Consider the following 5,835-nt stretch of genomic DNA (forward strand, 5'->3'; position numbering starts at 1 on the left):
TTAACTGAATGGGCCTGTAGGAACTAACTTCATGAATAGGCTTGTTTGGTTTATGAAACATGCACACCTTTGAGACTTTCCAATGTAGTGGATAATAACCAGTGGTGAGTATGAAATTGTAAATAGATACTAGCAAAGAAATAAATAAAGGTGGAGATTCTTTCAGCATCCTGTACGAGATACTATCAATTCCTGGTGGTGTGTTACGTTTCCGTCGAAGAGCGGTATGTAATTCTGGAGCAGTGATGGGTCTGGTAAGAGGATGGTTGATATCGGTTTGATGTGATGTAGAAGGTTGCAAACAATGTATTCTGGAGATATCAATGCGTTCGCTCTGGCATGGCGACTCAGTTGGAGTGAATACTGTTTGTAGTTGGTCTGCGAATACATTCGCTTTATCTGCGTCTGAAAGAAGTGGAACATTATTGACATGGAGCGGATATGTTGTAACAGTGTTTTTTCCAGTTAATTGATGAAATTTCTTCCAGTAGCGGGTAGGATGTGCTTCATCTCTCAGCTTATTGCAAGCACCAATCCAGTGCCTCCGTTTATATGCAATGAGGTAGTTTTTAACTGCCCGTTGCCATTGTCTGTGACAATGAAGATGTGCCTCGTTCCCCGTACGATGATACTCTCGAATGTGTTGCCTTGCACGTTTTACAATGGCTAGATATTGAGGCGGTAACTTTGGTCTGTGTGGGCAGATTTTGTCCTCAGGAATGGATGTTTGAGCATTTGTAGTTAAGGTATCTGTAAGCCGGGAAATAGTGTAATACAATTCAGACTCGGTGGTTGGTGCTGCGAGATGTCTAATGTCTCTTTCAATGGTTGTTCTATAACTATTCCAATCAGCTTTATCATATCGTTTAACAGTACGAAACACAGGAGTAGTGTGGCAAAGATGGCCCTTGTTGAGTGTTAGCTTTATTGGGCAGTGATCACTACCAATTGTATCAAGAACCTGTATTGTACAGTCACCGACCAGATTAAGTGAGGTAATTACAACATCTGGTGTTGTTTGACTACTTGGTCGAGTATGATTAGGTAGGTCATGGATATGTAAATGCAACTGATGAGTTACGTAGTTCAAAAAATATTGTTTTTCCCGGTCGCTTCGACTATGGATATTGATATCAGCCATAATGATGGCATTTCGAAAATTTTGTGCAATATAATTGAAAAAATCGATTGGAATTGGTTGTCTCGGCCGAATATAAATTGTAGCAACGTTTACGACGATGGAGGGAAAGTAAACAGAGAAAAGAAGATGTTCTGGATGATTGAGATAAGCCTGTAGGTGATATTGTCTGAATGGTAATTTTGGTGAAAAACCTATTGCAACTCCACCTTGAGCTCTAGCGGCAGGTCCTCTATAGTCATGTCGGTGAAGGAGATAACCTGTTAGGCATGCTGTAATATTAGGTTTGAGTGAAGTTTCATTTAGAGCAAAAACATGAACTTGTTCCTCGAGTAAAAGATGCTCTACGAGAAGTTTGTGTTGCTGGAAAGATCGTATATTAGTAAATAAGAAATTCATGACTACAAGCAAGAACGACATAGATTTAAACAATAGTTTCAAGAGGCGCGATTTGAAAATGAGCATATTGTCTTGAATATGTACCATGCATATTGATGTTAAAGAACGATTTTGCAGTGGCAGTAATGGTGCGAAGTATATGATCCGTTGAAATGGCATCACGTTCTGGAGCACTATGGTGAAATAGCGAAGAAAATCTTCGATACTGAGCGGATGTAGGATAGATTGGGCTGGAGGTGTTGTTTTATCGCTACTTCGAATAGGTGCAGTAAACTCCGGGCGAGTAGGTTCTGCTGAGGGCTTAGCCTGGCAACGGTAGCTGTAAGTGGGGTGCGCCTCTCCGCAAGTGAAACACTTGGGAGGTTGTTGTTGATTTTGACACAACCTAATTTCATGTTGGTTGCCACAATATCCGCATCGCGGTTGATTAGGACAGTTGTTAGTAAAATGAGAGTTGTAGGATTGACATCTCTCGCACCTAAGAGGTACTGGCCCAGGAGTTTTAGAAGGCTCAACTCTATGTATTTTCTTATAAATAGGGGCACCATGCGCCAGAAGGTAATCAATAGCCTGTTGGTTTTGTGATAAAACGCGAACCATATATGTCGGTCCGTTATTGTTTTTTCTGCGTATGCATTTGTCAATGTTGATGCCCTCTTGAACAAGTTCTTCGCGCACTTCGTCGTCTATGAACTCTGGGAGAACACCACGTATAACGACAGATAGCATTGGCGATTTCTTAGGAGGTGGTGGTTGTTTCGGCCGAGGACAGAGCCGTAGCTAAGGGGGGGCCAGCGGGGCGCCCGCCCCGGGCGCTGATAGCAAGGGGCGCCGAATGAGCAAGGAGAAAGAAAAAGTGGTGTTGGACATGAGTAAAAGACTAGTCGCCCCCAGAAAGTATTGGCGCCCAATTGGATCAATATTGCTGTCGGTTATCAATGAAATACGTAGATTTATGAAAAAATTTTTTGCTCGCTTCGCTCGCAATACAAGAGTTTAAATAAGCAAAACAAGTTTTTACGTATTACTTAGAGAGTTATTATGGATGATTTCTTCATGACATGTGGTATACAAGGTGCCGGGTAATGACTTATAGTGTACGCAGGAACATTTTCAAAATCAGAAAACAGTTGAGAATGCTCCAAGAGCATTGTCAGAACGAACTTAAAAAGAATGGAGAGATGATATCACGGGAACAGTAAGCCTTCTCTTTCTCGCAAAAATTAACAAAACAGCATCTCTCTACGACTTACAGTTCTCGAGATATTGTTGCTTAAATATCTAGAAATTCGGAAAGTTTGGCCAATATCTGGGGAACAGTGACCAGTTGGCCAATAGAGAGTTAATCAGTGGCCACCGGTTACTATTTGGTACCAAAATGTTCACCATTCTCTTAGATATTGATCAACTCCAATATGATCTCTGTGTGACTTATGGTTCCCAAGATTTGGCTCCTTAAATCTCCTGAAATCGGAAGTATCCTTTGGCCAATCATAGAGAGATGATATCACGGGAACGGTAAGTCATAGAGAGATGATATCGGTGTCAATCAATCCCTAATAGAATGTTAAACATTTTCGTACCGATATTAACTGATGGCCACTATCCAACTAGCCACTGGCCATGGCCACCAGTTAATATTTGGTACCAAAATATTTACCATCCTCTTAGATATTGATCAACATCAATATCATCTCTCTACAACTTATGGTTCCCGAGCTACGGCTCCTTAAATATCTAGAAATTGGCCATTTTTTTTCAATATCACGGGAACGGTAAGTCATAGAGAAATTATATTGGTGATAATCCATCCCTAAGAGTATGGTAAACATTTAGGTAACGATAATAATTGGTGGCCACTGGCCGAACCAGTGGCCAGTTGGACAGTGACCACCAATTACTATTTGGTACCAAACTATTTACCATCCTTTCAGATATTGATCAACACCAATATAATCTCTCTATGCAGATTGGTGAATGCCAGATAAGTATGATGTTGGAAAAGAGATGGGTCCTGGGGGCGAAGCCCCCAACGAGGTCTGGGGGCAAAATTTTCAGATTGGCCCATTATTCAACTTTGTTTCTGCGTGCATGGGGATCATAACCTAACACTTGCTCTCACATTCATCCCAGCTCAATTCAAAAGCAGCATTGCATCCAGAATGCGGTTTTCCTATAACATTTTCATGCGCTATATTTCTCAAAAGTGCCAATATGTGCAGGTTTTCTCTTTGCATACAGTAAGAGCAATGCTTCCGCTACGACATATTAAAAATCACAGATATATTATGCCATATTTTCTACTAAAATGCCATTCTACCGTTTGACCATAGTTTATATGCTTTCAGTACCGCAGCATTTTCCAAATATGATATTAAGTAGGGGATTATCGTACGGATATGATAATGATATTAGCATCATTCCAAATATGATTATTGACTACATCATATCAACATTCTAAATATACAAAACGATACATACATGTCGGTCGTCTCACCATGTTTACCAGCCACTGAATATCTACACGCAATGTAGGAATAGTCGCATTCAAAGTCAATTTCCTATCTTCTGTCACTAAGCAGCGCCTCTCCGGCTTCGGCGGATAACCAAATTCACACGTCCCATGAATTCATTGTAAACTGCTATCACTTCTTTTCCTGTACACACTATTAAGGTTTTGTTATAACAAATTATATCGAGTCAATCTTTTGCTTCATTTGTCGAATTTTTGCTAAGAATTGCCTGTTTGGCCCCAGTGTGCGACGATGAGAATGAAGGTATGAAAGTGAGAAGAGTGAAGAGACACATTCAAGCTGCTGTTTGCGCGGAAATATTAAAACTAAATGGAAACGAGGGGAACAATAACATTTTCGAACTTCAAGCAGTTGTAGAATAGGGGCTTAAGGGATCAGAACTTAGCCCAACGAAATTCGACTTTTTCAGACACTAATCACTACCAATGATTTACTTTTAAATTCCATTGACTTATCAAATGCTTCCAATTAGGAGGAATTTATTGGGGTCATTTTTCATCAACATTTTGTATCGCCGGCATATTATTTTGTGCATACGTGTCTAGTTGTGTGATGTTTTTATCTATCTACATACATACAAAACATAAGTACACACACTCTTTATATATGTACGTGTTAGTGTATTTTAATGTGTTAATTAATAATAAGTACCTTAAATTCGGAACTTTCATTCATTAAGAAATTAAGTAATTACTATAATTTCAGACATATTTAGTAGCCAAAGTATATTTTGGATTTTAAGTACAAAAATTGAACATATTCTTCACCTCCATCGATCAATACTTAGAAATTCACAAAGAAGGATCCTTCTGAATTTCCATTACATTTCACAAAATATTTCTTACCGTAAAAAGATCGCAATTAAAATGCTATTGATGTGGTCAGATACAGAATAAAATTAAAAACTTTACAATATTACTGGAAATTAATACTGTCACCCATTTCGAACAATTTAAAAGCACATAGTTTTTAATGCATTGAAATTCATTTCTTTTCTATAATATGAAACGCTGTAAATAGTACTAACTTTCCATAACTGTTCTCTTACTGTATACAACCAAAGGTAATTTTGTCAAGTTTAACAAAAAGCCCAAAATGATACTCTTGAAAACAGCTCTTATTTGAAAAACGATACATAATGATCGTTTTTGGTTGTTGCAATGGTCTTTCCAAGAAGATTAATAAAAATTCAAAGTAGCATAACAACAAAAGCTGCTTTATTATATATATATATGTATATATATATATATATATATATATATATATATATATATATATATATATATATATATATATATATATATATATATATATATATATGTAGGGGGCGCCGAATTCTACTTCGCCCCGGGCGCCGAAATCTCTAGCTACGGCTCTGGCCGAGGATCAGACTTTTTTGTTAGTTTTGCGTTTTTCCCAAAGATTTCGTAAGATGCTTTATTACGCAAATAGGTTCCGAAATTAGGATCTTTTGATTTTATGATGTATCCATTCCTAGTATAGACTATTTGTTCAACATTTGCGCGTGGAACGTATTTAACGATCTGGAGAAAGATCATCTTTGGATGAGTGTATTTCGCGTCAAAATCGGTGAGAAGAAAATTGTAAACATACAAATTACATTTTTTTACAAGGTTAAACCGGTCAAGGGGTACACCCTTTCTTTGGGAAGGGGATGAAGGGAAAGTTAAGGGATAGGTGAGAGAAGGTGAGGGCTAAGTGATTTATTTTTATTTATTTATTTATTTTCAGTGCATTTTATTT

The sequence above is a fragment of the Thermobia domestica genome, chromosome 14, assembly GCF_964235325.1.
Source record: "Thermobia domestica chromosome 14, izTheDome1.hap1.1, whole genome shotgun sequence".
Classification (NCBI taxonomy): domain Eukaryota; kingdom Metazoa; phylum Arthropoda; class Insecta; order Zygentoma; family Lepismatidae; genus Thermobia; species Thermobia domestica.